Source organism: Ambystoma mexicanum, chromosome 11 (genome assembly GCF_040938575.1).
Source record: "Ambystoma mexicanum isolate Mex_15411 chromosome 11, UKY_AmexF1_1, whole genome shotgun sequence".
Lineage (NCBI taxonomy): Eukaryota > Metazoa > Chordata > Amphibia > Caudata > Ambystomatidae > Ambystoma > Ambystoma mexicanum.
In genome coordinates, this window is record NC_090934.1 from 221,559,105 (window position 1) to 221,583,261 (window position 24,157).

General features: G+C 51.5%; 1 long non-coding RNA gene and 1 pseudogene across 1 annotated transcript in view; both read left to right on the forward strand.

Moving 5' to 3' along the window:
* LOC138503290 (uncharacterized) overlaps window positions 1-24,157 on the forward strand; it is a 171,401-nt gene that overhangs the window by 26,334 nt on the left and 120,910 nt on the right. The window lies entirely within an intron of this gene.
* LOC138504687 (tubulin beta chain-like) lies at window positions 12,374-13,057 on the forward strand (annotated as a pseudogene).

The following is a 24,157-nucleotide window of genomic DNA, read 5'->3' on the forward strand; positions in this document are numbered from 1 at the left end:
GGTTGACCCCTGCTGCTTGTGCACCTGCATTTACTGGTGCACTTTGCAACATTAGGAGGGTGAGTCTTTTCTGCATGGGCTGCCTTGTCTTGTTGGGCCCCACTTGGGGGCAGGGTGCACCTCTCCTTCCACGAGGATATGGTACTCTGTATTTGGTGTTGGTGGGCTGTGGTGCCTGAAGGGTTTGCCTCTTGCTGCTGGCGTGACCCGCAGCTTTCTTTGCAGTGTTCTCCCCCCTCACTTGTTTTGTAAGGCTGAGGACACACGTGCTACAGAGTGCTTCTACTTGTCCCAATGGGATTGGGTCTGTTTCTACCCCAGCAGCTGTTTTGTCCGTAATAATATTGCCAAATGATCGTGGTTGTTGTTCTGACTTGACCGGGGCAGAACGTTGTATCTGTTGCTGTGCTCTTGATTCTCGCGTTCTAGTGGGATCGTAGGACGGGGCTGCGTGGCGCATGTAATACGCGGCCTGATGTTGGCGTGCCTGTCCTTTCTGAGCCTGCCTGCCCCCCCCGACACTTTGTTTTGGGCAGTAGCTTCCCCTCGCTCCCTTTCTCCTTACTTGGTACGTGTTGCAGTCTTTGCGCTCCTCTTTGGTGGGCGTTGCTGTGACCTTGCGCTCTCCTTTGTACCGTGCAGGCGGTCACCTTCGCTGGTGTCGAGGGCTTCCCAGCTGACTCCGGCTGTCCTCCCGCAGCTCGGTTCTCCTCTGTTGGTAGCTCCTGACGTGGCTTCTCTGCTGGCTGCATCCTTCAGCCCCCCCTCATCCGCAAGCAGTCTGTCTAACCACGGCTTCGTATTTTCCTATTGGCTGCCTCCTTCAGCCTTTCCTCAGCGGCAGGCGGTCCTCGGCAGCAGGAGGTCCTCCACACCGCTCACTGTACCTCGCACCGTGGATTGGGCATGGTGGGCCATGGCGCCTCGTTGCTAGGGTGGCCAACTCTTTGATAGTATTTCGTGGGACACTTGCCCAAAGGTGGCAATGACGTCACAACGTCATTCACGTTTGGCCCGCCCCTTTTTTAATTTACATTTTTTTAATGGCTCCTTTAGAGCATGCAGGTCGAGCTGTAACGCTCTGACACCAGGCTTAATTGAAATTCAAATGGTTTGTCCTTGGGAGGCGATGGTCACGTTTTTTTAACTGCAAACATGACCATCACGACCCAGGAACAAACCATTAGCATTTGAATGAAACCAGGTGTCGAGCGTCACAGCTCGACCTGCAGGCTCTAAAGGAGCTAGGGATGCAGAGCCACTGGGTAAAGAAATCAGCAGGCGGCAGCGCCGTGCTGTGTAAATGCCCACTTCAGTTCGCAGAGTGGCTGTGATGGATGCAGGTTGTCCTGAAGAAAGTCGGGACAAACCGCGTCCCGCACAGCCACTCTGCAAACGGCGGGACAGAGTCCCTAATTGCGGGACAATCCCGCGAAATCCGGGATAGTTGGGCACCCTACTCGTTGCCTGTTGTTAAACTTAAGTCACACATGCTTTGACTAACAACATAGGACACCAGATTCTCACGTCTTGCCTCTTTATTGCTCTTACTCTAACAGCTCCCCTCTCCTACTGCAGTCACTCCTAAAGGGGCTGCTTCTTAGCGCCGACACCCTCAGTGTGGTGGCACGGAGGCAGCCCATGTTGCTCCCAATAACCCCCCCGCGCCCCAGCTCTCATTCCACATTCCGACTCTCACTCCTGCCCAGCTACCCTCCTCCCAAAGCAACCCAACCCCCATCCACCCAAAGGATAGGCAGAGACCAGTAGGATGAGTGGGAGAAAAATTTGCCACAGCAAACTTTATTACACATAAAGTCAGGAGTTAGCTTACAGGTGTTCCGTTCACGTTCAGGATTTTCTGCTCTGAGAGCAAGCAACTTCCCCCCCCATCCCCTCGGGTCCTTTGGGGACCCGACGCGGGCGCCCAGTCCCTTCCTCAGCAGTCCCTCTCTACCCTTTGGCCATTTCTTTATTTTGCAATTTTTCTTTTCATTTTCTTTCCCCAACGCTATTTAAGTGCAATTTCTTTTGTTTTTTTTTTGTTTTCGTGCTTTACTTTCTTTCCATTCTCCATTTCCGCTTAAGCTCCTTCTAAAGGATGGGTTCCGGTCTCCTTTTCCCCTTCTTTCTCCCTTTCCCCTGGATTCCCTCTTCCCGTTTCCCCGGGTTGGCTTATTGATCATAGTTAACTTTCTCTCCCCAAACAGGTCTTCCTCCAGCCCATCCTGCCAAGGAGCCCCTCTCCCCCTTTCAGCCAAGACCCCGATCAGCCCTAGCTCTCCCCGCCACCTTAGTTGTCCCATCCCCTCCGGCCCCCATCGCGCCCTCCTGTTCTAGAGAGCCCCATCCATCAAGCGCATACCTATCGCCCAGAGCCCCAGCATCCTTCTTATCCCCCTCCTCTTCCCCTGCCTTTCGCTAAGGGGGGTCCACCCCAACTAACCCCCCTGCTCCTCCTGGCCCCTAGCCCCCGCACTCCAAGGCCCCCCCCAGGTTTCTTTTTGATCTCCTTAAGCTGCCAATCCCAAAGGGCCCCCTTCTCTTGAGCCCCCCTATCATCCCCCCAATCTCCCAGGGGCCCCCCCTTCCCCTCAGTTACCAACGTACTTGCCGGAGCCCCGTTTACAGTGCAAACTTTTCAATTCACCCCCCCTTGCTGACTTCATTGTTGCTTTGCAATTTTCAGTTTCCAACGATGCACTTCCCATTTCCCCCACCCACTTTTGGAGTTGGAAAGGTCTTCCAAGCCCCCTAACCCTCCCCATTAACGTGGGCCTCCCCTGAGTCTAATACTCCTGGGCGCCGTTCTGAATAAACTGATGGCTGTGCAGTTCCCCTTGTGGTATCCGCCAGTACTTTCTAACGGGAACACCAGATAACATCCGCTGGGCTTGTCTGCAAGAGACTGGTCGCTGCGACCGGTGTCACCGCCACGACTCACAGCGGGCCACCGGCCGCAGTGAGTTCCCCCTCATGCACCTGGTAGCCTTAGTGCACGAATCCCCAGTTATAATCCCAACCTGTTCTTTTTACCCCCATTCATTCTGTCCGCAACAGACACGCAGGCCCTCTGGCTAGAACCGGTGGCGTGATGAATGGTGCTGCGGCCTTCCCTGCTGGTGCTCCTCCTGACAGTTTGCTGCTTGTTCCGTACTCCCTTGCAGGAGGGCCCCTGACCTGGCAGCAGCGTTCCGAAATGAGGCCTTCCTTTGACCGTTCCGTTTCCTAGCAGAGGCCCCCAAAACCCCCTAAGTGTTGGGGAGGGGGCGTTTCGGGCCAACTAACGGCCTTTCTTAATGGGTAAATCTATAGCGTTCCACCCCCCCTTCCTTGTGGGCCCTCATTTGTAAGCCTTTTGCTTACTTCTGTTGTTGCATCTGTCTGAGCAATGTCTTAATGACTATTGATTTGATAGACTGATTTACCCATGTCATATCCTTTCCGTATGCTAAGAATCCCGTCCCATTCTTCCACTCCCCCTCCCCGTGTCCGCTCTACCCTCACCCACCCCCTCTTCCCTTGCAACCCCCTGTCACTGTGCGCGTAATCAGCCCCCTCCTAGCGCCCCCTCCCTTTGCCCCCCTTCACACGCCTGCCAGAGCACCCCTCTCCTGCAAGAGAGAGAGGGGGGATCTGGCTTGCGCACTCTACCTTCCCCCTAGCTTAAACCGTGCTGTTGGCCATCCCACTTCTAAAGCCTGTGGCGGAGGATGCGCCTGTGCCGCTCCATCACTTGCCCCTCCCAGAGCGGGGTGGTTTGCCCTTGCACCCAGCCCAAAATGCTCTGTTTTAACCACAGCTAGTCATGCAAAACCTTGCGCCACTATGCTCTCGTGGGCATCTGTAGGCGTACCCAAGTTGCCAATTATTCTAACCAAACGCTCTCTTCCTGTATCTGTTGTTGGTTAATCTTACTCCTTGAACCCTTTGAACATTGTAAAAACTCCCAACCTTAAGGGACACCAGTAAGTAGCGAAAAAGCGAGATTGTGCAGTGAACGTCCTTGGTGAATCATTAGAGAGAGAAACGCTTTTATATGTACAAACACCGAACACGCACCGGCCCCTTGCGGTCTTAGGCCGGGCGTTGCCCCCAGGTTTGAATGTACATTCTATTGTAGGCAAACATCAGACTCTACATCTGCCCCACTCTCCTCCACTCTTTTATGTTTTTGTGCTGGAGGGCGATCGTGGCGCAGCACAAGAGCGTTCATACTGCAGCTGGATATCTTGCCCGGCATATCCCCACTTACCCATGTAAAACCTTTGTGCGCCTTGCCCGACCTGCTGCTTACCCGCCCGTACGAGCCTGCACTCCCTCCGCCTAAATGTGCCGCATTCCAGCCCCCACTTCGACAATCCAACAGATGGAGCATTTAAAACTGTATCCAGCGTTCCACCTGCGTGGTAATCCAATCCTTCCAGACCTTCATTTGCGCCTTGAAACACTTGTGTATATGCGTGTTATAAATTCCCCACTGTGTCAAAACGTGCGGTGTTCACTAGCAACCATTTCTTCCTCCTGCCGCAGCTGGCACCTGCCACCTGCGAACCCCATACCTGCCGCGCCTGGATTTAATCCCCATGCCTGTTATCAACCCTCGCCTAAAACCTAATGTTACAAGCCGAGCCGAGACCCCGTCCATAACTCCATCGCAATTTATATTTAATGGCCGTGCTCCCTGATCTCTGCACTCAACAGTTTCAAACCCATTTGTGATGCGCCCGCAGTAAGTGCCCTCAGTCGGTCCCCAGGCAGCCCGTTTTGTGCGCCCTCCGCCACATCTATAAAGATGATCGTGACAAAATTGATGGCTGCGAGCTCTGCTGAAAGTGACGAAACCCAAAAGCAGCTACTATTTTTTGGCTACTAGCTGTTTGCATAACACCTTTCCTTTAAATTGCTCATTTTTTACTGACCAACGCTCCACCTCTCCTTGCTAAGTGCAACTGCCATGCTGCGTTTTTGACTAAGTGCCTGTTAAGTACATTGGATTTGCAATGCCGACGAAAGGTATTGCCGAATGAACACAAAGCCTACTTTGAGCACACCGCAGGACACAAATACCCTCCTTTACCCACTAAACCATATGACATTGGTAATCTTAGCCTTGCAAATCCATATAAACGGCACGATCCCGATGTATGAAATCCCCCCCCCCCTTATGCACCAAAACATTTGAAACGCGACCCTCCCATTGTAGATTGAAAGCAAATTATCCCTAATGGTCGGCGCTGTGGCCACTGCCACCATGCCCCTTGGGTAGCCAAACCCCCCCCCCCGACCCCGGCCGGAAGCGCACCAACGGACCCCAGCGCACAACCGTCCTGCCATTTGCCTTGTAGCCCCTTGGCGGGCCTTATCGCTGCTGTACTACTGTTGCACGTGATGCAAAACACCTTCCCCCGCCCCATGAGGGGTGACGCATTTCCCTTTGTGTACCCCATCTATGCAAAAGTTCATCTACAGCAAAATTCACCCCTTCCCCTTAGCGCGCGCCCAAACGTAACCCCCGCCCGCACGCATTTCACTTTGTGTACCCACATATGCGCAAGTTCATGCAACATCAAATTCACCACCCCATAGCGCGCGCCACAACTTAACCCCCGCCCGCACTGAATTCAAACCACCCTTCAAACCTCCACCCATGCACCCTCCGTTGAGCGCGAACGCCTATTCAGGGACAGTCTGGCAGTAAAGCGAATGCCTCCTGGTAACCGCCAACCTGGCCACCATTCTTTAATAATGACCTTGCAACACCCCCCCCAAGAGCCAAGTGTCCATCCACACTCGGTGGCCACGTTACCCTCCTGAAACACTGTCTGCATGCAATATGGTTGTTACCCATCCCTTCCTTCTAGGGCCCCTCTGCTGGGATTTAAGTTTGCCCTCCGAGCCCCCCACCCTCCCAACCATACCTTCAAACGTAGCTCCGCGATACGTACCTGAATATGGCAACCCATTGAACATGCATTCACTCTAGTCCCAATGCCCCAAACCTCTGCCTTGCCACGTGGCTAACTACTATTATTGCACCGCCCACCCCCAGGTAAAAATGCGGGCAGGCGCAATATCCCTAACTCCGACCCTTCCACCAACCCAGAAAGCCCCTTCACACCGTTTCCACATGTGGCGACCCATAACCGCTCACCCAACAACCACTTGTAGTGGGATGTGTTGTCCCGCTACAAATTGAATACATTTCAATGATAATCCTTGTGAATTAGGATAAGCGAAGTGAACGAACAGCATTATGTACCACTTCTCTAGTTCGAAGGTGTTTCCTTAATATATTAGATTTTTTTTTTTTTTTAATTAAATCGCACTCAAAAGTACATCTCCCGGTCCTTGACCCTGCTGCTGGGCGCACCATTCTTGACTCCAACCAACAACAACACGGTTTGCCGAATTTCGGCATGAAGCGACCAGCGCACTTCCCGAAAGCCCAACACAAATGACATTCACGAATTTAAAAGTGAAACCCTCACGTACTTTAAACAATTTAATTTTAAAAGAATGCAAAAACGCCTTCCCCACACCCGAGGTAGAAAGCAGTGACGTAGCTAGGTCGAAGGGCTTATACTTAAAGAGAGCAAAATGACTATGCGGCTAGTAGTTTGGACCAGTCCTGCTGAATAAGTGTTATTTAAAATGCACCATTTACTTCACATTTCATCAAAGCCTGCCCCTTGGATACCCCCAAACAGTAGGCCCAAAAGGACTGACTTTGGCTTTTTCATTTGTGGGCCACTTTATAATTGGCTCCCAGGTCAACTTTCTGCCCAGTCCGACCCTGCTCGGCACTAAGCTACCTTGAGCACATGTCACCCTGCACCGGTCTGCGTGCAGCCCTGCGAGGTGCTGCGCCGATCCCTCCTGCACACCGCTGCATCCCACAAAGGACCTGTGAGCCGCTGGTCCCTAGTGCTCCCTGCCTCATCCACTGGTACCTCCTGCACACCGCTGCATCACACGGACGCCCTGCGAGGCACAGCACCAGCTCATCCTGCATCCCATTTAATTTGAAACGAACCACAGCCCCGGCGCCCATACTGTCCTGCTATTTGCCATGACGCCCCATGGTGCCCTTTACATGCCGCTGTTTACCCTGATAAATGAAAAGCAAAACGCCTTACCCAGCCCACGAAGTGGTGACGCATATAACCTCGTGTAGCCCACAATGCACATGATAGTAGACCAGCAAACCCCACCCCTTCACCTGGAGCGCGTAAATATTAACCCCGCCCGCACTTGGAATAAACTTTAATGAAGACACACCCTATGCCATGCCACTAGTCTCCATTCCCTCCTCATAACAGTGTAACATTTTTTTTTTCTACCCCCAATTGCAACGCGCCTTCCCCGAAACTCTAATCATTAAATCATTTGACTTCGTGTAACCCACACAACTGCACATATTAGTTCACCCCCAATGTAGCAAAACCAAACGACACCAACAACAAAACATTTCCCCACACTTAAACACCAGTCCCCATAGCTTGTTTGGCCCCTCTGCCGCGTTTCCTGCATTCCCGTGAGTGCTCCGCCATAGCCCACGAGGCAAACCTAGCTCCCCGACATCCTTTAGTTGCCCATGCCCCTTAAGGGGGGGCCCCCGCCAAGGGGCCCTCCTTCGTAGGGCGCGGGAGCCCGTTGCTTCACATTTTTTCTGTTCCTCACTCCTCGTCCTCCTCCCCAGTGAGCTCTGTGAATTCGGATCTCCACTCACAAAATGCAATGTCTCTCCACTCCCCTTCAAATGGTTCCGGGAACTCGAACCTCATTTCCCACAATGCACCACTTCTTCACTGCATCTGGGAATGCAGACGCCAGTGCAGTATGTCTTGACCCATTGCTCCTCCTCTCGCTCTCCGCCCCGGAAACCGCGAATCCCAGCCCTGCTTCTTCCGCGACCACTGAGACATGCACCGCGGAATGAGAACATCCGTTTAATTCACAAAATAACTTTCCCAAGTACATGTAACTGCAGTACTCAAGTTCTAATGCTACATGCACGCCCTTAGCCACGTCTCTAACCATGTATTTTGAATATAGGGGCTGCACATTGCATGTTGCAATGCCGCGATCAGGTAAATGCACTAAAATTGAGCAACGGACTGTCTTGGAATTAATTCCGCCCATTGCCACATGCAAAGTAACTGCGGGATAACTCGCAAGCATTAAATAATCCCGAAACTGCACAATTATTAGGTTTTAAAATTCGTACATGGCCATATAAAGAGCGATGGTTGCAGCCAAACCACCACTACACATGACCACCTTTGTGCCCCGGAAGCGCGCCAAGTGGTCCTCCATAACCGCCGCCTCCTTGATGCCGTGACCAAATGCGACACCCTCCCACCCCTTCATTCCAACTCCGCATCGAGCAGTGTAGCTACCATCGCCCATTCCCGGTCTGGCCCCTTAGCTGCGCCGCCACCCCCCAAAAATTGGCACATTTTAAGACCGTTAATGTGCGGTTACTACTGCCTACGCCCTGCCCTACGTCGGTGGGGACCTGCGAAACTGCACGCTGCATCGTGGGCCCCCTCCTTAACTGCATCGCCCGTGCATTGCGGCCGCCCCTACAATCACTTTGACCCGACACATTGCCAGCCGCGCATTCCAAACTTCGTACGATACGACCCTTGGCCTAATTTGGCTGCCCGCAGTAAACCATTACCTGAATTAAACCATTACCTGAATTCGATTGCACGACCTCGTTTGCCCCCCACAGCTAGCACGAAACGTCTTCCGGAACAAGGATTCTCCGGCCTCATGAACACTGGAAACTCCTCAGGCTCGTACCGCAGCAGCAACTTTTCTCAGGGAATCGGCAGCAACGCAACGTAGGAGGGAAGCCGGCAAAGAGAGTCCCTGCGTCTTCTGACCGGGTGTATTTAAGCGCCAAATGGGCGCGCGGGTGATGACGTCACCCACCCCTCCACTCCCTCTCCAGGGTGGAGTGATGCCTGGCTCACTCCCCCCCCCTCAACCCCCCCTGACTACTCGCGCCACCGTGCCTTGTGAGGCAGTCGTCACTAAGGGGGGTCCCGCCGAGGGGCCCTCCTTGTAGGGCGCGGGAGCCCGTCGTTTCATCCAATAACAGGAGCTGCTCCCCAACTTGCAGCTCTTCAAATGTTTTGGGCTACAGGCCTACGGCATCCATTATCCCTCGCCATCGAATATTTTGGGAGGGGCTGATGGGAGTTGTAGTCTGAAATAGCTGGAGAGCAAAAGGGTACAACACTTTCCCTAGATTATCTGGGGTTATTCTGCTGCCATCTGATAAAATAAGTAAGAAACAGCTTCACAGCGAGGGAGGTGGAATAGAGGTAGTATTTTTGCAGATTATTCCCAGAGAAGCCTCTCAACCATTTAAAAGGCATACTGTGTTCACTGACCCACATGTGCCAACATGTTGCTGGCAGGGCCTTATGACAGATAGGGTAGCTTCATTCTGGGCAATAAGCGCTAGCATCGTACCAAAATTAGAAGCAACCCGAAACCTCCTGTTTTTGTTTACTTTCGTATGATCTGACAGCAACTCTTTCTGCCTGGCACAGTTTTTGGCATGGAATTAGAAAGGGGCTTTTTCCTATTTCTGCGGTGGCCATAATTAATGTTTTTTTCCCCCCTCTGTAATGAATATGCTGGTGCTCTGACCGTATTGTGTTTGGAACTCAAATGTGTTTCTGGCAGAGAGGCTTTAGCACCGAGAAGGTCGTCCAGGGTGCAAACAGCTTTATCACTCACAGCTGCGCCTATAAAGCTAGTTAAAGCCGCTAAGTCACCATGAATGTCCATTGCTTCACTATGGCCATTATTGAAGATTTGTGAGCCTTCAACTTCTGTTATAGTCCACAACTGTGTGCTGTAAGGCTATAATGCACTCCCTTAGACCAAATTAGGAAATTCATCTGTAAACGGGGAAGAAGGCGCACAATGGCAGGTGGCTGATTGAAGCAAGAGGTGCAGTGGAGCAGTTGAGAGGATCAGTTGGCTGCTCGAGCCAAACATTGTGTTTATTGAGAGGATGTGGTGAGAAAAGTAACGGTGCAGTGGGAGGGAACGTTGATGTGGTGGCTCAGGATACCAGCGTGATGGTTGGGTGGGCCTGTGTGAAAGCTGACAGCAGCTATCGCTGCTTCAGAAGCGAGGCGTATGGAGAGGACCTGCGTGGTGATGAGATGATGTGGTGGTTGAAAGAGCCGATGGAGTCTTGAGAGCACTGGTGTGGTGCTTAAAAAATTCAGCATGTTAATGAAAGGACGGTATGTCTGAGACCCAGTGAGCTGGTTGAGAGGGTTGTATGGCAGAGACCTTGTGAAGTGTCTGATAGGCCTGTATGGCTGGGACCCAGTAAGGTGGCAGAGAGGGAGACCCGGAGAGGTGGTCGAGAAGGCTGCATGGCTGTAACACTTTGAGGTGGTTGAAAGGGTTGCATGGTTGAGACCCATTGAGGTGGTTGAGAAGGGTTGCATGGCTTGAGACCCAGTGAGGTGGCTGAGAGGGCTGCATGGCTAACCCCAGCGAGGTGGCTGAGAGGGCTGCATGGCTGAGACCCAGCGAGGTGGCTGAGAGGGCTGCATGGCTGAGACCCAGTGAGGTGGCTGAGAGGGCTGCATGGATGAACCCCAGTGAGGTGGCTGAGAGGGCTGCATGGCTGAACCCCAGTGAGGTGGCTGAGAGGGCTGCATGGCTGAACCCCAGTGAGGTGGCTGAAAGGACTGCATGGCTGAGACCCAGTGAGGTGGTTCAGAGGGCTGCATGGATGAACCCCAGTAAGTGGCTGAGAGGGCTGCATGGCTGAGACCCAGTGGGGTGGTTGAGAGGGCTGCATGGCTGAAACCCAGTGAGGTGGCTGAGAAGTCTGCATGGCTGAGACCCATTGAGGTGGCTGAGAGGGCTCCATGGCTGGGACCCAGTGAGCTGGTCGAGAAGGCTGCATGGCTGAACCCCAGTGAGGTGTCTGAGAGGGTTGTATGGCTGAGGCCCAGTGAGGTGGCTGAGACAGTTGCATGTGTGAGACCCAGTCACCTCAGCAAAGGCTGCATGACAGACCCAGTGAGGTGCCTGAGAAGTTTGCATGGCTGAAACCCAGTGAGGTGGTTGAAAACGCTGCATGGCTGAGACTCGATGAGGTGGCTTAGAAGGCTTCATGGCCGAGACCCAGTAAGGTGGTTGAGAAGGCTACATGGCTGAGGCCCAGTTAGGTAGTTTAGAAGGCTGCATGGCTGATACCCATTGAGGTGGCTGAGAAGGTTGCATGGCTGAGACCCAGTGAGGTGGTTGAGACGGCTTAATGGCTGAGACCCCGAGATGTGGATGAGAGGGTTGCATGGCTGAAACCGAGTGACGTGTTCGAGAAGGCTGCATGGCTGAGACCCTGTGAGGTGGCCGAAAGGATTGCATGGCTGAACCCGATTGAGGGGATAGAGAAGGCTGCATAGCTGAGACCCAGTAAGGTGTCTGAGAGAGTTGTATGGCTGAGACCCGGTGAAGTGGCTGAGACAGTTGGATGTGTGAGACCCAATCACCTCAGCGAAGGCTGCATGGCAGACCCAGTGAGGTGACTGAGAAGAGTGCATGGCTGAAACCGAGTGAGGTGATCGAGAAGGCTGCTTGTCTGAGACCCAATGAGGTGACTGAGAGGGTTGCATGGCTGAAACCGAGTGAGTTGATGAAGGCTGCATGGCTGAGACCCTGTGAGGTGACTGAGAGGATTGCATGGCTGAAACAGAGTGAGGTGATCGAGAAAGCTGCATGGCTGAAACCCAGTGAGGTGGTTGAAAAGGCTGCATGGCTGAGACTCGATGAGGTGGCTTAGAAGGCTTCAAAGCCGAGACCCAGTAAGGTGGTTGAGAAGGCTGCATGGCTGAGGCCCAGTTATGTTGTTTAGAAGGCTGCATGGCTGATACCCAATGAGGTGGCTGAAAAGGTTGTATGGCTGAGACCCGGTGAGGTGGTTGAGAAGACTGCATGGCTGAGACTCAGTGTGGGGGCTGAGAAGGCTGCATGGCTGAGACCCAGTGAGGTGACAGAGGGTTGCATGGCTGAAACCGAGTGAGGTGGCCGAAAGGGTTGCATGGCTGAAACCGAGTTATTGTTATTTTACATTTTTTGTTATTTTACATTTATAAAGCGCTCACACAGCCCGCAGGCATCGAGGTGGCTGAGAAGTTTGTATGGCTGATTCACACTTACACAGGCAGCAGAAGAGCTGCAATCCGACACGCAAGGTGTTTTAAGATGGTGCCGAGGTCCAGGGCCATTAAAGACAACAGGTAACTAGGAGTTATAGAGGCAGTTTACTTGATAACCAATATAAAAGGGGGAATAATGATATTACAAGCCCATTAAAAAGTCACTGTATGCCATCTGCTTCAGAACCTTGAAGGTTACCACTCCAACTTACGGTGACCTGAACCACTGAGTGTCTGCAGGTATGAGTGGTGTTTCTACTTGCTTGTGGTTCCCAGATCAGCGAAATGCTGACTTGCGTAAACTTGCAGCGGACATGGTCGCCTTCCCCAGGTTGCCCTTCTTCATGCAAGCCTTTGCCCCACTCGCAAGCCGTGGTAGCCAACAGTAGTGTGCCCTAACTGTTCCAGAGCTCACGCAGCAAGTGTTTGATGCTACAACATGTTGGCTGCTTGTGACCCGCGTCATGTCCGTACCTCACTGTGGCTGCTGTGCCCATGAAGGAAGTGGATGAGTTGATGCTTAATGTGCAGAACAAAACCAGCAGCCATTTTGTTGAATGGATTCCAAACAATGTCAAAACTGCTGTGTGTGACATTCCTCCACGCGGGTTGAAATGTCTGCCGCTTTCAGTGGTAACAGCACGGCCACCCAGAGCTTTTCAAGCGCATTTCCGAGCAGTTCACTGCCATGTTCCGCCCATTGGTGTACAGGGGAGGGGAGGGATCAAACGGAGTCCACAGACGCGGAGAGCAACATTAATGATCTGTTGTCAGAGAATCCACAATATCAGGATGGTACAGCTGAGAAGAAAGCAGAGTTTGAGGAGGCAGAAGAGGAAGTTGCATAAAACTAACATGTCTGTAAATTAGGTTGTAAGAAGTTTATTTGTTAACCGGAACCTGTTTAACTGGATTGTTCGTTTGTTGCCCTACACATGTATTTTGCATTCTGTTTCTTTCCCAATGCTGTACGGACCTGCACCATAATAAAAAAGTAATGTTTCATTAAAAGAAAATGTAAAAAATAAATAAATAAAAGTCAATGGTGAAATGTCCTATGCAACACGGGTCAAAACAGGAAAAGACAGATCCTAAGCGACTTTTCAAATTCATGCTGCGTCCCAGGAGTCTAAGAAGGGCTGAGGGAAACTATTAGTGTCATCATACGCTGGGACAGCGGTCTGCAACCACTAGCTCTTTAGATGTTTTGATCTGAACTCCCATCAATCCTAGCAAGCATAGGTAATGATGAGGGATCATTGGAGTTGTAGTCCAAAACATCTGGAGAACTAAAGGTTGCAGACCCCTGTGCTGGGAGGAAACAGACATGCTACTGACCCCTCTCTGGGGAAAACGGGAAACAAGTTCCCTCTGCCAAAGTAGCTCACTTGCTGCCACTCCTGAAGCAAAGGCTCTGTTTGGTACATGGCAGAGACTATGCCAGCAATGCCTTTGTTGTGCAGGAAAGGCTGGCCATTAAAAGATAGTGCCACTAGACAGATTGGTGTAGGATTGGGGCTTTCCAAGAGACGCCAGGACAGACGGAGCCTGGAGAGAAGAAGAGACACTAGGGTCACAACAGGGACCATGGAGAGGTCCATGCGCAAAGACGACGAGACCCCGGAGAGGAACTGTGGAGAGGTCCAGGTCTTAAGAATATGAGACACCTGGAGAGGTCTAGCAAGGGACTGTGTAGAGGGCCAGGTCTTAAGACAATGAGACACCTGGAGAGGTCTAGCAAGGGACTGTGGAGAGGGCCAGGTCTTGAGACAATGAGACACCTGGAGAGGTCTAGCAAGGGACTGTGGAGAGGGCCGGGTCTTAAGACAATGAGAGACCCCGGAAAGGTCTACCAAGGGGCTGTGTAGAGGGTCAGGTCTTAAAACAATGAGACACCTGGGGAGGTCTAGCAAGGGACTGTGGAGAAAGCCAGGTCTTAAGACAATGAGAGACGCCGGAGAGGTCTAGCAAGGGACTGTGGAGAGGGCCGGGTCTTAAGATAAGGAGATACCTGGAGAGGTCTAGCAAGGGACTGTGGAGAGGGCCAGGTCTTAAGACAATGAGACACCTGGAGAGGTCTAGCAAGGGACTGTGTAGAGGGCCAGGTCTTGAGACAATGAGATACCTGGAGAGGTCTAGCAAGCGACTGTGGAGAGGGCCAGGTCTTAAGACAATGAGAGACCCCGGAGAGGTCTAGCAAGGGACTGTGGCGAGGGCCAGGTCTTAAGACAATGAGACACCTGGAGAGGTCTAGCAAGGGACTGTGGAGAGGGCCGGTTCTTAAGATGAGATACCTGGAGAGGTCTAGCAAGCGACTGTGGAGAGGGCCAGGTCTTAAGACAATGAGAGACCCCGGAGAGGTCTACCAAGGGGCTGTGTAGAGGGCCAGGTCTTAAGACAATGAGACACCTGGGGAGGTCTAGCAAGGGACTGTGTAGAGGGCCAGGTCTTAAGACAATGAGACACCTGGAGAGGTCTAGCAAGGGACTGTGGAGAGGGCCAGGTCTTAAGACAATGAGACACCTGGAGAGGTCTAGCAAGGGACTGTGGAGAGGGCCGGTTCTTAAGATGAGATACCTGGAGAGGTCTAGCAAGGGACTGTGTAGAGGGCCAGGTCTTAAGACAATGAGAGACAAGGAGAGGTTTAGCAAGGGACTGTGGAGAGAGCCAGGGCTTAAGACAATGAGAGGCCTGGAGAGGTCTGAATTAAGAATACAATAAACCACGGAGAAGCGTTAACCCTGGAGGAGGGTGCCCAGAAGATTGCCGTTCAGAGACTAGCGTATGAACCTTTTTCCTGGCCAAATATTAAGAATATTTTTTGTAAGAATAGGGTGATCCAGGAGGCTAAAGGACTTTCTAAGAGTAGATTTGGACTTTTGTATTGGAAATCATCTGGGAATATATATTATTTTACTAGAAAATGGTGTCCCTGAAGGACAGAGTCTTATTGAAAACTTTGAAGGAGCCAATATCACTAAGTGCTGGTAGCACCTGGAAACCCCACTTTGTGCTGTCCCATCCCGGACACTTTTTTACGGATGTATCGCTAATTATTTGAAGACTATTTCCATAGTCCTTAAAGGCGTTTGTTTTCCCAGTCCAAACGTAGGAACACAATTACTTAATAAAGACCAGTTGAGCTCAGTTTACGTTGCAGCATTTCTCAAACTTTCGACACGTGATTGAGAGGGTTGCATGGCTGAGACCCAGTAGGTGGTTGGGAGGTCTGCATGGCTGATGCATAGCGAGGGGGTTGGGAGGGCTGCATGGCTGAGACCCAGTAGGTAGTTGGGAGGTGTGCATGGCTGATCCCTAGTGAGGGAGTTGGGAGGGCAGCATGGCTGAGACCCAGTAGGTGGTTGAGAGTCATGTAGGGCTGAACTCTAGAGAGGGGGTTGGGAGGGCTGTATGGGTGATCCCTAGTGAGGGGGTTGCGAGGGCGGTATAGCTGAGTCCCAGTGATATGGTTGAGAGGGCTGCATGGCTGAGACACAGTAGGTGGTTGGGAGGTCTGCATGGCTGATCCCTATTTAGGTGGTTGGGAGTGCTGCATGGCTGAGACCCAGTAGGTGGTTGAGAGGGGTGTAGGGCTGAGCTCTAGTGAGGGGGTTGGGAGGGCTGTATGGCTGATCCCTAGTGAGGGGTTTGGGAGGGCAGTATAGCTGAGACCCAGTGATATGGTTGGGAGGGCTGCATGGCTGAGACCCAGTAATAATAATAATAATAATAATAATATTATTATTATTATTAATAGGTGGTTGGGAGGTCTGCGTGGCTGATTCCTAGTGTGGGAGTTGGGAGGGCAGCATGGCTGAGACCCAGTAGGTGGTTGAGAGGGATGTAGGGCTGAGCCCTAGTAGGGGTGGGGGGTTGGGGGGGCTGTATGGCTGATCCCTAGTGAGCGGGTTGTGAGGGCTGCATGGCTGAGACCCAGTAAGTGGTTGGGAGGGCTGCATGGCTGATCCCTAGTGAGGGGGTTGGGAGGGATGCATGGCTGAGACCCAGTAATAATAATAATAATAATAATAATATTATTAATAATAGGTGGTTGGGAGGTCTGCGTGGCTGATTCCTAGTGTGGGAGTTGGGAGGGCAGCATGGCTGAGACCCAGTAGGTGGTTGAGAGGGATGTAGGGCTGAGCTCTAGTAGGGGTGGGGGGTTGGGAGGGCTGTATGGCTGATCCCTAGTGAGCGGGTTGTGAGGGCTGTATGGCTGAGACCCAGTGATATGGTTGGGAGGGCTGCATGGCTGAGACCCAGTAAGTGGTTGGGAGGGCTGCATGGCTGATCCCTAGTGAGGGGGTTGGGAGGGATGCATGGCTGAGACCCAGTAATAACAATAATAATAATAATAATAATATTAATAATAGGTGGTTGGGAGGTCTGCGTGGCTGATTCCTAGTGTGGGAGTTGGGAGGGCAGCATGGCTGAGACCCAGTAGGTGGTTGAGAGGGATGTAGGGCTGAGCTCTGGTAGGGGTGGGAGGTTGGGAGGGCTGTATGGCTGATCCCTAGTGAGCGGGTTGTGAGGGCTGTATGGCTGAAACCCAGTGATATGGTTGGGAGGGCTGCATGGCTGAGACCCAGTAAGTGGTTGGGAGGGCTGCATGGCTGATCCCTAGTGAGGGGGTTGGGAGGGATGCATGGCTGAGACCCAGTAGGTGGTTTAAAGGGGTGTATGGCTGATACCTAGTGAGGAGGTTGGGGGGGGGGGCTATATGATGGGGACCCATTGATATGGTTGGGAGGGCTGTATGGCCAAGACCCAGTAGGTGGTTGAGATGAGTGTATGGCTGATCCCTAGTGAGGGGTTTAGAAGGGCAGTAGGTCTGAGACCCAGTGAGGATGAGAGGGATGTATGGCTTAGCTCTGGGGGGGGGTTGGGATAGCTGTATGCCTGAACCCTAATGAGGGGGTTGGGCGGGCTGTATGGCTGAAACCCAGTGATATGATTGGCCGGGCTGTATGACTGAGACCCAGTAGGTGGTTGAGAGGGGTGTATGGCTGAGCTCTAGTGAAGGGGTTGGGAGGACTGTATGGCTGAGCGCTAATGGGGTAGTTGAGAGGGCTGTATGGCTGAAACCCGGTGATATGGTTGGGAGGGCTGTCTGGCTGAGACACAGTAGGAGGTTGGGAGTGCTGCATGGCTGAGGGCCAGTGAGGAGGTTGGGAGGGATGTATGGTTGACAGCCAGTCGGTGGTTGATAGGGCTCTATGGCTGAGCACTAGTGAGGGGCTGTGAGGGGTGAATGTCTTAGACCCAGTGATATGGTTGGAGGGCTGTATGGCTCAGACCCAGTGAGGTGGTTGAGAGTGGTGTATGGCTGAGCACTAGTGAGGGGTTTGGCAGGGCTGTATGGCTGAGCCCTAATTAGGGGGTTGGGAGGGCTGTATGAATGAGATCCAGTAGGTGGTTGAGAGGGCTGTATAGCTGAGCCCTGGTGAGGGGGTCGGCAGGGCAGTATGGCTGAGGCCCAGTGATATGGTTGGAGGGCTGTATCGCTGAACCCAGTGATATTATTGGGAGGGCTGTATAACTGAGACCCAGTAGGTGGTTGAGAGAACTGTATAGCTGAGCCCTAGAGAGGGGGTCGGGTTTGGGCTGTATGGCTGAGACCCAGTGATATGGTTGAGAGCGGTGTATGGATGAGCTCTAGTGAGGGGGTTGGGAGGGCTGTATGGCCAAGACCCAGTAGTTGGTTGAGATGGGTGTATGGCTGATCCCTAGTGAAGAGGGCTGTATGTCTGAGACTCAATGAGGTGGTTGAGAGGGAAGTATGGCTGAGTTCTAGTGAGGCAGTTTGGCTGTATGTCTGAGACCCAGTGAGGTGGTTGAGAGGGATGTATGGCTGAGTTCAAGTGAGGGGGTTTGAAGGGCTGTATGGTTGAGAGCCAGTAGGTGGTTGGGGGGGCTGTATGGCTGATAACCTGTGTGTTGGCTGAGAGGGTTATATGATATATTAATAAATGATCCACACTGACCCCCATATGCCCTGTCCTCATTGACCCCCGTTTTGCTAATTTTTTATTAATGTTTTTCCTGCTTCTTTTCCTTGTATCTCCACCTTTTAATTAAACTCCCATGAACCAATTATATTTGTATGGGAATCCGTGAAGTTGTTTTAACAACTACTGTAAGTGTTGGTGTGCACTTATTCTTCCATCAACGTCGCTGAATACAGTTGAGAGCCCCAGTGGTGTGGTTGAGAGATAAGGCTGTTGAGAGGACCAGATAAGTGGTTCGGTAGTGGTTAAGCACTTGAGTGGAGCAGTATGCTGGATCAGAGATGCTGAGGATGTTGAGTGGGCCAGTGCAGTTGAGCCTTGAAGGACTGGTGCAGTGGTTGAAGCTGGTGTAGTATTGAGTGGACCAGTGCAGTTGAGCCTTGAAGGACTGGTGCAGTGGTTGAAGCTGGTGTAGTATTGAGTGGACCAGTGCAGTTGAGCCTTGAAGGGCTGGTGCAGTGGTTGAAGCTGGTGTAGTATTGAGAGGACCAGTGCTGATGAGACTGTTGGGAGGACCAGTGCAGTGGTTGATGCCTGCTGAGGCTGATGAAAGGAGCATTGAAGTGGCTGAAAACTGATATGGCAGTTGAAACGACTAGTGCAGTAGCCGAGAGCCTGTACGGCTGTTGATTGTAATCGTGCAGTGGTTGAGAGTTGCTAAGGCTGTTGAGAGGACTGGTGACGTGGCTGAGAGCCAGTGTGGTATTGAGGGGACCAGTGCAGTGGATGAGATCTTGTAAGGCAGTTGGGAGGAGAGGTGCAGTGCTTGGGAGACATTAAGGCTGTTGATGGGACCCATGCACTGAGTGAGAGCTGGTAAGGTTGTTGAGAGGACTTGTGCAGTGGTTGAGAGCCAGTGAGGCAGTTAAGGGGACCAGTGGAGTGGCTGAGAGTATATAAGGCAGTTAAGAGGAGTGGTGAAGTGTCCGAGAGCCGGCAAAGCTGTTGAGAGGACTAGTGCAGCAGATGAAAGCCGGCAGGGCTGTTGAGGGGACTTGTGCAGTGGTTGAGAGCATTAGTGTAGTGATTGAGAGCTGCCGAGGCAGTTGAGAGCAGTGCAGTGGTTGAGAACAGATAAGGCTGTTGAAAGAACAAGTGCAGCCGTTGAGAGCCAGTACGTCTCGAGAGGACAAGTGCATCGGTTGATAGCTGGCAAGGCTGTTGAAAGGAGCAGTGCCATGGTTGAGACCTGGTAAGGCAGTTGAGTGGAGCTGTGCAGTGCTTGAGAGCCAATACGGCTGTTCAGAGGACCAGTGCGGCATCTGAAAGCTGGTAAGGCTGTTGAGGGCACTGGGGCAGTGCCTTAGAGCCAGTGTGGCAGTTAAGGGGATCAATGCAGCAGCTGAGAGTTGCTGAATTGGGAGGAGCAAATCAGTTAAGGAGTGCTGGTAAGGCTGTTGAGATGACTTGTGGAGCAGCTGGAAGCTGGTAAGGCTGTTGAGAGGACTGGCACAGTGGTTGAGAGCTGATGGGGCAGTTGAGAGAGGCATTGTAGTGCTTGTGAACCAGTAAGGCTAGAACTAGTGCAGCGGTTGAGAGCTGGTAAGGCCGCTGAGAGGAACAGCGCAGTGCTTGAGAGTCGGTAAGGCTGTTGAGAGGACTGGTGCAGCAGCTGAAAGCTGGTACGGCTATTGAGAGGACTGGACTGGTGGAGTGGTTAAGAACCAGTGTCGCAGTTGAGGGGACCAGTCCTGTAGTCAAGTGGGTCAATTGAGAGGTGTAGTGACTGAGTAGACTAGTGCAGGGGTTTAGATGCTCGGTGTAGAGGTTGAGTAGAGCTTTGTGGTGGTCATGATTTTTGGAGAAACCGCACAATGGTTCAGATGCTTGGTGGGGTACAGTGATTGACAGCTCAAGTAAAAAGACAGTTGTGGTTTCTTCGCCCCGAGAAGTTACCAGTAAAACAGACAATAACAATAATCTTTTTTTTTTTTTGCACGCGCTTACTACCAAAGAGATTTCTAAGCGCGGACCTGGGACTCAAACCTGTGTTGTTTTGCGCCGTCTTGTTTCCAACCCACGTTTACCACTGAGCTAAACTACTCGTGCTTGTAAACAGGTAGAGGAAATCCCGTGAAAGTTACTCTGCCTCCCACAGGGGCCTGCAGAGACCACCTAATCACCAGCTTTACCCCAACTCGAATCGGCATGGAAGAAATTTCAGCTAGCACTTGATGGTAGTGTGTACGCTGCGTGGGCTGGGCCAGACCACCACAGGCGAACACGCTCCATATAGAGGCATTCACCGCACGGGTCATGCAGCAAGCCCTACCGCAGCCTCAAAGCCGCTTGAAAGCAACGCCCACCTTGTTTACTAAAGATGCCTATGGCGGCTGCCGCCACCCGGGCCTTTCTGTCTCGCACCCCTCGCCACCTCTCTCGCTTTCTCTGTCTCCATCTTCTCGCTCTCTGTTGGGGTTATTTTCTGCAGCTTCCGGATTGGACAGGCGTTACGCTTGAACGCTTTTTTTCTCTGATTCGCTGGAGTACCTCATCATTGCATGGCTGAGTGGTGCACGGACCAGCATATACATTCTAAGCGTTCATTCTCGCTCCCGCCTGCGAAAACCGTTCGGTTTACCGTCAGGATGCAATGTTCGTGCTAGCATTACACCAATGGATTCCTGTGCACACTGTCTTTTGCAGCTCCTAAAAGCACGTGGATTCCGTGGCAATCCATTAGAAATGCAACACACGTTTGTTAATTGCGGACAAAATTTACACCCTTTTAAGACATTGTATAAAAAAGTGTTAATCAGAAAGGCTACACTACAATTTCGAAATGGGGAAAACTGCACGGAGGGGAACGTTTTGCACAACGTGCAAATGGTTTCAGTCCCCTTCGGACAATGACCGCTTTGGTAAAATGACCCCCATGTCTCTATCGGACTGTTTTTCACATCGATCTCATTGGACCTGTCTGAGAACAGAGAATATGATGGAGACGATGGAAAGAGGCTTCCGAGTCATTGAGCTGCTTCGGGAAGCCTTCCTGACTTGTTTTTAGTTTTGCCTTTCAATTGCACCTTGGTGTCAGTAATTGAAAAAACTAGTGTAAAATAGCTAGGTGTGATTCTCTAGCCAGACACATCCGCCTCTTTCCAGTGCCTTTCAGTGTAGCCAGGTCGGAAGGAAAAAATAAGCTGAATGCTTTTCCAAAACAAGCTGATTCCCATCCAAATAAGCTGAAAAAACATGCGTGCACCTACAAAGTTGTGGAAAGGTCTCAAAAGTAAAAAACATAACACAACAAGAAAAACATACATAGACGGAACACCGACATAGTGTGTTAGAACGACAATATTTTATTGCATGGTGACTAGAAGACCCAGATTGCAAAATAATACGGGCCTGAAATACATTGTAACATGGGCAATTTGAAGCTGAAAAGAAACAATGCCTTCCTGAATACATCTCGCTGCTAAAATGTTGTATATAGATTCCAATAATCCTCTAACCCAGTCTTGCAAAAAAAGTTTTAAAAAAAATAAAGGATTTTAGTAGATAATGCGTCAGCACTAGGGATATCACCAAGATAATATTGCTATAAAGTGATGCTTGCTAAACTAAAACAATCCCCTTCTTTACATGTCGGTGTGTCTGTCTGAATGACAAAACTTTTAAAGTGCGCTTTCTTTTTGCATATGTTTAGGCATTGATGGGCCACCTGGTGGGCAAGTAACAATCCCATCAGTGCCCAACACCTAAGCATATGCAAAATACAGGGCGCACCCGAGAGCAAGACAAAGCAGCAATTGCTGTCAGTTGCTGTAAAGTGCTGCCAGCAGCCCAGTGCAGGACGCTCTGTGCGACCTGTAATGGGCTTAACTGCAATATAAACGAGCCCAATTACACGCGCACAGATGGCCAACAAGCGGACAAAAACCGCGACAAGCGACCTCCAAATATTATAAGCGACTTTGGGCAAAAACGAGCCCAAAGTCGCTTATAATAAGCAGACCTGGCAACACTGGTGCCTTTCCTTTAGCCACCTGATGAAACACTAGATTGAAAGAAAGACTTGCAGTCTGTCCTCAGTGTCCTTGTTTCCAAGGAAAAAGAGGGATGTTTCTAATTGCCTTACTATATAAGCAATTAACACAATACCCGCTGTGCGCAGTCTAATGTTTTAGCCAGTGACAACTGTTGTTGTGGGTAGGAGGCAGCAATGCTCTGATTACGTACGGGTAATCTTCATTACTCCTAGACCTACTCTTCCTCGCTACAGTGCTTACCTCATTAGGCCCCTCCTCTGTCATATGTATAACTCCTCCACTTTACCTACAAACCTCAGTTAATTAAAACCAAGCCGAAGCATGGGATACTCCCCGCAGGGAGGGAGAAGATGGCCGTCCACTACTGTGGCGAGGAATAGTAGGACTAGGTGTAATGAAGATTACTGATAAGCAATCAGGACATTACCTCCACATCCCTCTTCCTCGTCCCAGTGCTTAGTTCATGAGGTATACCAAAGCAGTATCAGGGAGAGGTCCCAATGAGACACAGAGACAGAAGTGCAGTAAAAAAAAAACACAACTGTAATGACAACAAATGCCGTTCCAAAGACAAAACTCCAGCCCCAAAAGAACCAACCCCAGAGAGGGAGACATTCAACTGATAGCGGTTGACAGAGGTGCACTGATCTTCCCAGGTGGCCTCCCTACAACTCCCGTAGAGAAACCCCCCTGCGCAGCCGCCCAGAAAACAACCATACCCCTGGTAGCGTGACCCTTGAACGCAGAGAGGCACCGGCAAACCAGAAACCAGGTAAGCCATGGAAAAACCATATGGATTCAATAGCTAATTGAAAACAGAGAGGCATCCCACACCGCACCTGCAGGGCCAAATGTAACCAAAAGACTGCCAGACTGCGGGAAAAGGACAGTCTGAGCCAGATATCCCAGAACATCCCGTCACACATCAATGGCATGCCAAGCCACCTCGTTCGGCGTCTGTGGATTCCGAAAGAATGCAGGGAAAAACAGAGCCAAAGGTGTGCGAAACTGAGACACAACCGTAGGCAAAACGTAGGATCATATTGCAGAATGTCAGAATCCAGCAGCACCCCCAAAAAGTGGGGCGACACAATAAAACCCTGACTGCCCCTTGCCCCCAGCCTTATGGGAAAACGTGACAGCAATCAGGAACACAGTTTGCAGAGTGAGGTTCTTAATAACAATATCTGACAGGGGCACAAAGAGAGGCCTCTGAAGGAACCACTGGACTAGAGGGAGAACCCAAGGGCGTCGGCCCTAATAGGTACAAGGATGTAAAGCATAGAGACCCTGAATAAACTTCCCCCACCAAAAACCGCCCATCTAAATGGCCAGCAGAATTCCCGAAGAGGACATTAATGGAGGCCTGTTGGGAACGAAGCGCAGTACCCCCATGAGATTGCCACATCTTTGCCATAACCATCCCGGAGAAAACAGGGGAACAGCAGGCAAACCGTACTGGAGGAAGGGGGTCCCGGACCGCCCACACCAAGCCCGAAAGTACCCCAGCGTCGGTCATAGGCCATCAGACGAGAAGGCCTCCAAGCTCCAAGGAGAGACTCGACCACAGGACCTGAAGCCCCTGGGAAACCAACCAAGACCGTCAAACCAGCTCCGCTGAGGCCAAAAAGGAGCAACCAATAGTACTTTTGAACTGCCTTCCCTAAAGCGCTGATCCACCCGGGGATGAGGAGGAAACTCACAAAGGAGACCCCCCGAGGCTATGCTATATCCAGGGAATCCACACCCCTTGCCCCCATGGTCAGAAACCAGGAGCAGAAGAGAGGATCCTTTGTAGAAGCTTGAGAAGCAAAGAGATTAAGAACCAGGCACCCAAACCTGCTGCAGCTCTCTGCAAACACCCTGTCTGATAGAACCAGTTCCAAGGATGCAGGGTCCTCTCATCGGCAGAGCCGATCCACCCGAAAATTGCCCACTCCCCTGA